We start from the raw sequence: 11774 nt of genomic DNA, 5'->3' as shown, positions 1-11774 counted from the left end.
ACCACATTGCGTTGTAGCCACAACAGGCAAAGAAGAGCAAGCTTCTGGGAATGGAAGAGGCCAACAAGAACGTTCTAGAGAAAAGCAGCTGTGGGGCCGTCTTCTTGGCTAAGATTAGGCAGACATAAGCCAGGGACTGGGAACTCCATCCAGGTCTCTCAGGTGAGTGGCAGGGACCTGAATACTTGCGTCCAGGGAGAGGCAGGAAGAACCATATCTCACTGCTAGACTTCTCACAAAAAATGATGCAGATAATTAGCCACACCTGAAACCAGCATTTATTACCTAGGTGTTTTATTATGCCATTGGAATCAATGATTGATAACATCTTGTGATCTGTTAAGCAGAAGAACTTCATCGGGAACTCTTTGGGAACTCTTTGTAACCCCAAAAGAATTTTAGATATGTAAATCCTCTGTGTGCCTTCTTGTGTACAACTGGTCATGTTTAAATACTACTGGACTTGTTGAATAAATGAGCCTTGATCAGGATTTGTCTTGGCTCCATTCTTTGCATCCTTGTCCCCACATTCCCACTCTGTTTCAGGAAACCCGGTTCATTGTGCTGCAGGCCAGCACAAGTGGCGCCCAGAGACCTGAGAATTAGAGAAGCAGTGAGGAACCTGGATTCATGGAGTCACGACTGTAGAGGTGTACAATTTGTGGTGAGTACCTGACACCAAAATTGTGGAGATTTTTGAGCAGGCATTATGGGACAAGCATTAAGAAATAGTAAAGGCAGTTAAGGCATTGGTACAGATGCAAGGAATAGGGTTTAAAAAGAAAGCAATAGAGCAATTTATAGAAACCATAGAAATTATATGTCCTTGGTTTATTGAAGAGGGCCTTATAGATGAGATGCATTGGGAGGACATGAGAAAATTGAGGAAGCCAGAAGCTGTGATGGTGAGGATAATCGATCCTGCCGATCCTCTAGTTCTATGGAAAAGGTTACTCCCTCCACCCCTCCCTTTATTTATAAAAAATAATAATGATAAAAAATTATCCCTTTGTCAAGAAGAGAAATGTTTGCCAAACTAAAATAAAGAGCCTCATATATGCTAAAAAGAGTGGCGTTCAAACCCTCAGAAAAGCAGCAGAGCAAGGCCAGGAGGAAGCCAAAATCTTTTTTGATGCTTTTCCAGTGAAAGTATATACAGAACATGGCCAAGAAATGCCCATCACCATCCAGTCCCCTTTAAAATGTTAAAAGATTTAAAATCTGCTTGTGATGCATATGGGCCCACTGCTCCCTATACCAACAGCCAGGAGAAAGAGAGAGGAAAAATTCCACAGGTCTCTCGACCAATGAAAAGTCTTGATTCAATAACCCTTTCCAACCTGATGAATGTTTTCCGTCTTTGCAGCTTATGGTAGCTCTGGTATGTCTTTTTTTTTTTTTTTTTCGACAAACCCTTGTGTCGAGGGCTGACTTTCAAAGAAAGCTTTTGTACGCTATTAACTATCTGTTTTAATTGAGTGGTTGCAGTAGCCCTGATTGGATCTGGCTGTTGAAGATCTCAACTTGGTGGCTGTTTTAATTAGACTAGGTGCTACAGGAGGTTCCCAGCACTCTTGGTGAAAAGGCGCACCTACCCAACCCCACAGCCAGTCCTGCTAGGCCCAGGCATGTGCAGTCTTCCCTGTAAATGAGGGACCACAGCCTTTCTCTATTCCAGCCAATGTGGCCTACCACACCCATGCAGGCTTAGCCAGATATCTCTTAGGAAAGTGCCCCCAGGGCTGCTTTTTTTCTCTCTATTTCCAATTCAATAACCTCCTCACTAGGAGGGAGCAGGGGATGCGCCTCTGGCTACTGCTGGCCTTAGCTAAGGGAGTAAAAACCTTAATCATTAACCCTTTCCAACTTGATGGGTTTTTCTCTTTACCGTTAATAAAAACTTAAGCAATGGGCTCATACGCTGATAATCAACTCTTTTCTGTGCTACTGTAGCTAACTTATCTAATGAGAGTTTTCATGTGTCTTGAAGGTTTCATGTTTTTCTATTGCCAGTATGAGTCTTGATTGGAAAAACTGCAACGTGAAGTTGTTTACGTTATTTGCCTGTCTTTAATGTTTGAGTGATTACTTAACTCTGATCAGATCTAGCCCACAGCCTTGGTTAAACGTACTAATTTTTAACTAAAACAGCTTGACCCTCTGACAGTTTAAATTCTAAACCAAGTCTTTCAACTTTGGGGCTTCCAGTCGGATCCCTGAAACTCTCAAAGGATGAAATTCTAAATTTGAACAACTGTTTGAGTCAATTCAAATTAAACAAAGTGTATTAAAACGTAGTAAATGATGTCAGATCTATGTTGTATTCATGTTTTTGCTTTTCAGCTAGAGTAGTCCTATAAAAATGAGAGTAAATTATGTGTATACAAGCCTTTATGTTGTTAACTAAAGTAAGCCAATACAGATTGGTTAAAAAAAATTGGGTTAATGCAAATGCCCTTTGGTTTGCTTACTCAGTTTTACATGTCTTTGATATGCTTTAAACTTGTTTCTCTTAAGGATAAAGATCTTCTCAAAGTTGTAAACATGTACTAGTGTTTGCTGCTCAAGAGGTGTTATCCTTTTGTTACTTAAAAGCATGGAAATGTAATTTTGACTTTTAATTCAGATAATGGTGTGGTATTAATAACTCAGTGTCTTAAGTCATCTAGGCATCGGTGCTAAGTAAAACATGAAAAATGTATTACGTGTACTTTTAACATCTTTGATAAGAGACTGTTTGAGTTTGTTAACATGTATTCTCATAGGTTGTCCATACATAACAATTCAAAACTATGTAAAAGTAACTATGGGTATAAAGTTACAAAAGGTGTGAGCAAGTCATGAAAAGTTTACGATTTTAAAACATTGTTTACAGAGTTTTCTATAAGTTGATTGTTAATGCCAAAATTACACTGACCTAAAGTCTGATCTTCTGTTACAACAATGGGTTTTTTTAAAAATGTGTACTAATGTTAGTAAATATCTGGAAATGGTCTCAACCACAAATCTTAAAATCTGTTCTTATAAAAACTATAATGTCTCTTTTTAACAGTGTCTGCTTAATCGGTTACTCTGCCATTTCTAAAGTTAGGTCATGTAAGCTCTTTTTAACTCTGTTAAATAGTTCTAAGTTATATAATAATTTCATGTGCTAACTCTTATGTTCAAGGTTTTTTTTTTTTATTTCTGGTTTATTCAACAACAAAAAACATAGAATCCATATTCTGCCAAAGTAATCTACTGTGTACTCTACTGTCAAGTTATGATTAATAAAAAGCTTTAAGTCTTAAAAAGTTATGTTAAATATCATTATAATTAGATCTGGTCTAAGAGTGTTAAAATTGTCCTGACTAAATGTTAAGAAATTATAGTTTGACCAGATACTCTAAGTTCTCTTGACACCTTTAATAGACTTTCTAAAAATCAAAGTTTAAAATTTTCTGGACTTTTGATACCTCCAGAGGGGCCCCTGGAGATGTCAAAAGATATATCTCTCATCTTGCAGAAATAATAACCAATCGGGCTGTTTAGATTAAAAGTTGTGTCAAGATGTAAAATGATGCTAAACTTCAGTTATAAATGTGTTTCTAGCTGCTCCAGTCTTTGGCTCAGAAGCCAAATCCTTTAAAGGGACTAACAAAGTCTAAAAAGCATCCCATGGTCATGATTTACATCACCTTAATGCCCAGACCTTAGAACTAAGATATAAAATCACCCGGAAACAGGCAAAGCAAATTGTAAAATCTTACCCTTCCTGTGTTACATTTCTCTGGGTCCCTTACTATGGAGTAAATCCTAGAGGATTTATGCCTAACCAGCTTTGGCAGATGAATGTTACCCATTTCCCTGAATTTGGTAAACTAAAATACATACATGTCTCTTTAGATACATGTTCGGGTTTTGTTTTCGCCACCCCGCAATCGGGTGAGGCTGCCAAACATGTCATCTCTCATTGCCTTCAGGCCTTTGCTGTTTTAAAAACCCTTATACAAATAAAAACTAATAATGGTCCAGCGTTATACTTCCAACTCTTTTAAGCGCTTCTGTACTAACTTCCACATCTTTCATATCACCAGGATTCCTTATAATCCCCAGGGACAAGGTATTGTGGAACGTGCACACACCACATTAAAAAATTATTTACAAAAAATAAAAAAGGGGGAATACGGGACCATAGCACATTCCCTGCATAAATGGCTATCACATGCTCTCTTCATCTTAAATTTTTTAATACTGGATAATCAAGGGAAATCTGCGGCCAATCGTCACTGGCATCCTGAGACCAAAAGACAACAGGTCTATGTGAAGTGGAAAGACCCTCTAACTGCTCAATGGCATGGACCTGACCCTGTTTTAATATGGGGACGTGGACATGTTTCTATATTCTTGCAGAAAGACAATGAAGTACGGTGGTTACCTGAGCGACTGGTGCGGCAAACAAACAATGCCACAAAGCAGTCCCTTGATCTTCATCACGACAACATTACTGATTGGGATCCTCCTGAAAATGATGAAGCTCGCCAACTCACATCAAGCCAAACCTAGGTCATCGACTCTGTGGGTGCGTGCCGGTAGTTTTAAATTGTTCATGTACTTAGGATAATGGAAGAAAATATTGATTTTTAGCATATCAAAACTAGTCACATTGTCAGACTCTGGGGTATACCTTTGTCAATTCTGAAAAAAAGGCCTCATTGATGTATTGGTTAAAACTGTTAAAGTAACTCTTACGGTCAATTCCTCCTTCTCTGTTGAAAGTAGCAATTGCTGGCTACACTTAGCTGCTTCGGCTAATACATCATCCTTTTGTGTAAATACAGCTGATTCTTCCACCAACCTGTTAACTAACAATATCCTGGGAATTCCTTCTACTAAAAAGGAGTTTACAAAAATTACCGGGGCATAAATCCTACTTCTCTAAAAATTAGCAATTTGACCAAAAGGTTATACTATGTGCCTTGGCAATTAAACAAAACTCAGCGTTCTCACTTCAATGGGAGCGAAGCGCCTAAAGGGTGGGTTTTTCTGTGTGATTATTACGCATATAGCTCTCTAGCTCCTCATGATAGGCGTAAATGCTCCCTTGGATGGGTTGCACCCCTCCTTCTTAAATCTGCTGATAAGAATCTGTACAAAAGAAGATATGATCTATGAAGGATGTAATAATTTCCATGTTCCCGGGGATTGGGAAGGCTTTTGGTCTTGCTGCTCCATGGCAGGCGCTGCTGGTCTTGCTTATGCAAACACTTGCGAATTAAGAGAACTAGCATGTATTGTTACCAAAACTGTGAACACGACTGCTGCTGCCTTAGCCAATATTGCTGAGGAACTTGATCAGGTCCGGACAGGTGTGCTGCCATTGACTACTTACTACTGGAAGATCATATAAGCTATGGCTTGATTCCTGGAGGTTGCTGCTTTAATATCTCAAATAATGTTCCTTACATAAAACATCTGGTACAGCAGCGAAAAGGCAAACTTCAGCATGTGTTTCTAACTGATCCTTTTCTTTCGGTGTATTTCAATGGACCCACTGGCTTTTGATGTTTGCTAGGTCCTTTATTGCTGCTCCTGCTTTTTCTTCTGTGCCTCCCCTGTATATTCCAAGGCCTCTCTGTGTCATTTGGTGCCATTTGGTCTGAGATTTTAAAGTTGCGTTCACAGCTTCACCCCCAAGCCAAAAAGGATGGCCATTGAATTCCAATGACGGGTAAGACTCGGTCTCCTTGTACCAACCTAAGACAGAGAGCCTCAGAGAATGTCTGGGGTGTCCAATGACGGGTGAGGACAAGAAGAGACACGGGCAACCTAAGACAGGAACTATGCCTCAAAAAATAAAAAGGGGAAATGCGGGCAGCCACAGGCAGTCGCTTTTGTTTACACTTAAACCTATGGATGGAGACATCCAGGCACAGACAATTAGGCTAAGGAGATTCCAGGGAGAGGCAGGAAGAACCATATCTCACTGCTAAACTTCTCACAAAAAATGATGCAGATAATTAGCCACACCTGAAACCAGCATTTATTACCTAGGTGTTTTATTATGCCATTGGAATCAATGATTGATAACATCTTGTGATCTGTTAAGCAGAAGAACTTCATCGGGAACTCTTTGGGAACTCTTTGTAACCCCAAAAGAATTTTAGATATGTAAATCCTCTGTGTGCCTTCTTGTGTACAACTGGTCATGTTTAAATACTACTGGACTTGTTGAATAAATGAGCCTTGATCAGGATTTGTCTTGGCTCCATTCTTTGTGTCCTTGTCCCCGCATTCCCACTCTGTTTCAGGAAACACGGTTCTTTGTGCTACAGGCCGGCACAGTCTACAAAGCAAATATTTGGCCAACATGAGATGACCATTTGCAGGCAGTACGACCAGAGATATCCCACACACGACAACATTTTTTTTACCCAAATGTGTGCATTTTATGCTCATTAACATTTCTCACCAACAACCATAAAACCTGGGGGTTTATAAGAGATGCACGTGGCAATTAAAGAATCTTGTCCAAGTTTACACAGGAAGCAGCCTCGTGCTTTCAAGGAAGATGTGCACGTGCAGTAAGCTCATGTGTGATAACCAATGCTTGGGGGCGGTTCCTTGTGTCCCAACCTGAGCTCCGGGCATTCCTCCCCTTCATCCACCATGCCCAGGGCTGCAACAAAAGCCCTCCCAGGAAGAACATGAATTGCATGGAGGAAAAACATTCTGTGTGCTCTGGTTTGGGATTTGCAACTGCCAGACAGGAACTGGGTGCAGAGCTAATCTCCTGAGTCTCAAGGATAAGGAGAAACCCACAGAGGAAAATTCGTTTTGTGGGCTCCAAGATGCTCAGGGCCATGCCCTTCTTCCTTCTTCTCACCTGTCTCAGTTCACATGCCGTGCATTGTCTCTGAATCAACATGGAGCCAGCCGAGTCAAGATTTAGAGTGGAAGCATCCCCCCCCCCCCCCCCCGGGCCACACACACTACCAAAACTGAATCATGAAGACACAGAAAATCTTAATCTGACCCATTAGTCAAGACACAGAATCAAACATAAAGACCCTTCCCAGACAGACGAATCCAGAACCTCATGGCCTTACTGCCAACTCCCACAAGACTTTTCAAGATGAATTCATTGCAGTTCTCAAGCGATTGGAAACCATTGTCCCTATAAGAAGCTGGTGTCCCTGATGCCAAAGAAGGTGCCATTGGTGCCATCCCCCAGCTGGAACACCTGCTCCTGGTCCAAGCCCCACTCTGCCTTCATCTTCATCTTGGGGTTCACCCCTCAGCCCCAGAGCTCCGGGCATTCTCATAGAGAAAGATCTGCTCATCAACATGTGCGGGGGCCAGGCGGTTCCTCTGGCACTGACCATGTTGGCGATGATCCAAAGAGGCGCTCAGGAAAGACACGCGTGGCCGCCACACACCAGTACTTCTGCAGCACCTTGGCAGGCCAGGGAAGAGTGCCAGGCGATCCGACCACCACTTGAGGGGGTCTTCGTGGAGGCCGAGCAGCTTCTGTGACTTGAAATTGCTCAGCTCCTCCATAGCCTGGGCGTGCCACTCTTCCTGGTCCTCCCCACAGTCCACGGGGCAGAAGATCTCAGCCAGCAGGTCGTGGATGGCGGTGCTGGATGGGGGTGTGGATGCCAGCGGGAGCTTCTTGGCTGGCGGCTCTTCAGGTACAGGGTAGACCTTGTCCTCCGCTGCTGTCGGCCCCAAGTGGGCATCCTGGGCCTTGTCGAGAAGACCCTTCAGTTCATCCACCACACGGTTCTCCACCTGTTGCCTCTTGAAAGCAGACAGGAAGGGCAGCCGCTTGTACCGTGGGTCCAGGAAGGTAGCCACGTTCAGGAACAGGTCCACCTCAGGGCTGTCCTGGTATGTCCTGGAGAGCTCCTTGGCAATGACCTCCTTAGCCATGCTGATCTCCTTGGGGTCCGTGTCCTTGGCACTGAGCGTGCTGTTCAAGAGCATGTGCAGAAGTGGCTTCACCCATGCTGATGGCTGGGTACCTGGAGGTGGCCAGTGTCTCAGCCACTTGCTGGAAGGGCTGCAGGAGGTCCACCAGTCCCGCCACAGTGGTCCACTCAGCAGATTCCAGCATAAGGTGGTGGTTGTTGCTGTCCTCACCAGCACAGCCGCTACAACCAACTGCTGCTCCTGGAGCCGCCGCAGCATGGCCAGCGTGCTGCCCCACCAGCACACGCGGTCACTCACAAGCATGCATGGTGGTGTGGCCACGCCCTGCTGCCTCTGCTTCTCATACAGGATGCACATGGCCACAGGCGAGTGCTGGAAGTACTCCACCAGCCTACGGCACCGGAGAGCAGCCCGGCCAGCTTGGGCAACTGGAAGGCCTGCCGGATGGCCACGTCGAAGGCATGGCCAAGGCACGGCATCTGCACCGGGATGTCAGCAAGGAGCAGGCCTTTGCCATGTCCCTCCCAGCATCGGTGGTGGCCCCAAAGACCTTGGTGCTGATGCCCCACTCAATGAAGGCCTCGTACAGCACACGGGTGATGGTCTCTGCCATGTTATCTTCCGGCACCTCGAAGGTCTTCAGGCACCGAGAGCCCATGGACAGGCCACTGGGGGAGCCCACGCCCAGGAAATGGGCCGCCAACGTCACGTAGGCTCGGTTCTGGCTGTGGCTCCTCCACGTGTCCGTGGAGATGCCGCACCACGAGGCATCAGCCAGCTCCTTGAGCACGGCTTCCCGCACCTCCCCGTATTTCTGTGGAATGGCCTTGCTGGTGAAGAATTTCCGGCTTAGGGAGCTCGTACTTGGGGTCGGCTGTTCTCAGCAGCACCCGGAAAGTGGGCTCATCGACGATGGACGCTGGTACAGCCCCTCGCAGATGAGCCCCAGGATGGCAGCTGTGAGCTCCTGCTGCTTCTTGCTCTCGTAGCTGTGGCCGGCCTTGGCAGGGGCCGTGGCGGTGGCCAGGGTGTCCGGTACAGACTGCAGGGAGGATGCTTCCGGTTTGAGTCTGGAGAAGGCAGTGGCGAAGGCCTCGCGCATCTGCTCAGTGTTGCTCTTGACAAACTCGCAGAACTCCTCGGGGTGGTTCTTCTCCAGGTGGTAGGACAGGTTGGAGGTGTTTCCAGAGTAGGCGATCTGCGCCATGCAGATGCGACAGTAGATCCTCTTCCACTGCAAGATGCATCCGTCCGCATCTGTGTCGAAGCCAAAGTACTTCCACACCTTGCTCTTGGCACGGGGGTGGGCCACCAGCTTCAGGTCTGCCTGGGGACCTTCCAGACTCTTACTCTCCATGGCTTGTCTGCTGGGAGCCTTGCCTTGCCAGTTGGACGTCCATTCATCCGTGCGGACCTGCTATGAAGCAGTGAGACAAACACAGCATGAGAAAAGGGACCCGGGTTCGCACAGGCACCCTGACCAACATGGCTCACACAGGAGGGAGCAGCTCCGTTTGGACTTAAAGGGGGCTGTGGCTCACTGGGTCAGGTTTCCTGGCCTGTAGCTTCTGCCAAGCCGAGGGCAGTGTAACACACAAGCCTGCTCTTTCTTCCAGCTGAATTCTATGCACATGTTCCAGGCGTAGGAAACATTTTTATTTTTACACATGGCAGTTCAGAAGGGCCATCCCTTTCAGCTCATTCCTCAGAGCAGCTGATTGCTATTGACTGTTTTTGAGGGCCCACAAGGAACTGGGCACACGGGAGAGCTGTACAGGTCATTTTGGAGGAGGCTGCTTGTATCTAGGGAACCCAAACACACCTAGGTAGACCCTGCACTGTCACTGTCCACTTTGCCTTAAGAGCAAAAACCCACATCCAATGCCACTGCAGTTGGAATTAAGCACATCTGAGAAGCAAAAGCAGGACTCTGCGTTCACTATGGAGATTATTTTAATTGGGGTAAGAGGCAGGAACACTTCTTACAAACTGTACATTGGAAGACAAATCTGTTTCAAACATCGCACGCTCTAGATTTCACATAATCTGTGATCTGTGACCATGGATTTCTCAACACATGTGATTTCTGAGGGCAGAAATATCACATCTGCTGTGCCCATCAGCATGTGACATCATCAGCATCTTGCTGTGATAATGTTGATGACCCAGAAGCCGGTGTCCCTGGGGTTCCTGTTGTTGTTGACAAATGTCCAGCAGCTCCAAGCTACCATTTTGGACTGTGTCCATGACTAAGGAGCCCAAAAATGAGGCTGGGTTTTCTTAAAACTGCTGGTTACATCTACAAGCTGTTGGAACATTAAATAACAAACTTGACCTCCCATGCATTTTCTGAGAATTTAGGTATGTTCATAATCAAGCAAAACACATCTCACTAATGATGACGGTGGGTTGAAGAACCACTGAAGAGCAATTCACCACCAGGTATCTCGGAGCTAAGCCTTATCTGCAAACAAGGTCTACGTAAACATAAGAAAGGGTGTTGAGATGAGACCATCCTGCCTTAGAGTGGTCCCTAAATCAACTGAGAAGTGTCCTCATAGCAAACAGATGGGGAGATGAAGCCACAGAGAAACCACAAGAGGACAGAGAATGAAGAGTAGAAAGATGTGGACTCCTAGGGCCACCAGCAGCTGGAAGAGGCAGGAAAGATATATCCTCTCCCTGGAGCTTACACAGGAAACTCGACGCAACTACAATGAATGGAACAGAGGCATCAAAACACACACCCATCTCCCAAGCTGTAACGGGACCTTAGTGGGCTATAGGGTTTTGCAGATTAATTCAGGGACAGATCTCAGGATGAAGCTGTCCCAATGATGCAATGGCAGGTGTCCTTAAGAGGAGACCCAGAGGAGAAGCCACTGAAATGAAGGCAGATACTGCAGGGGTGCAGCTACAATCCGAAGAGTCTGGAAGAGGCCATGAAGGTGTCTCAGTCAGCTTGCACTAGATGGCTTGCCCAATGCACATTTCTCACAGTTCTGGAAGCTGGAAGCCGGAAGCCCCAGACCCAGTTGTTCACAGACTGGGTTTCCAGTAAGAACACTATATTGGGCTCACAGAGGGTCATCTCCTGACTGTCCTCACATGGAAAGGAGAGCTCAATTATTCACCTCTCATGGGCCCCACCTCTAAATACTGGCACATTAGGGATCGGGGCTTCACAATGAAGGGCACAGAAAAACTCAGTCCATAAGAGAAGGATCCTTTGCTATGGTCTCTGGAGGGAGCACAGCCCTACGAGCACCTTGAGTTCAAACACTGGCATCTAGAATTGTGCAGAATACATATAGCTGTGGTTTTAAGTCACTCTGAGTGGTATTTGGCTATGGGGCTATGGCACCCCCGTGGAAACTCACACAGTGGATGTAAAAGGATAAAAGGTATCAGGAGTGTCCACGTTGCCCCAGTGATGGATGGGGGCCATTCTGAGACTTCCTCACGAACACTTACACCAGGCAATGCTCACTTTCATGCAGCGGTGCCTGCTGGAGACTTTATAGGATGATAACACTGCCATGTGCCTGATTACCTGAGCATTCCTGGTGGCAGCAGCTTCCGAAGGTGGGACAAGGCCGCAGTTACTGTGATGAGATTCCAGTGTTCTCTTGTGTACTCTCCAGTTCCCTCCTTTGCACTTCCCTCCTTTGTGAGATCTTCCTGTCATATTACCACCATCGTCACTGCCATCATCATCATCACCATCATCACTGTCATCATCACTACCCTCATTAGCATCACCATCATTGTCATCAGCATCACCATTGGCATCATCACCACCACAACCATCATCATCTATGATCATCTTCATCCCTTCACGGGGACCACAGAGGTTCTAT

General features: G+C 45.7%; 1 pseudogene; it reads right to left on the bottom strand.

Moving 5' to 3' along the window:
- Positions 1-6021: 6021 nt before the first annotated feature.
- LOC133772930 (E3 SUMO-protein ligase ZBED1-like) lies at positions 6022-11485 on the bottom strand (annotated as a pseudogene).
- Positions 11486-11774: the final 289 nt, after the last annotated feature.

This window comes from Lepus europaeus, chromosome 13 (assembly GCF_033115175.1).
Source record: "Lepus europaeus isolate LE1 chromosome 13, mLepTim1.pri, whole genome shotgun sequence".
In the NCBI taxonomy this organism is placed as follows: domain Eukaryota; kingdom Metazoa; phylum Chordata; class Mammalia; order Lagomorpha; family Leporidae; genus Lepus; species Lepus europaeus.
The sequence above is the reverse complement of the archived record's forward strand: the minus strand, read 5'-3'. Positions and strand labels throughout refer to the sequence as shown.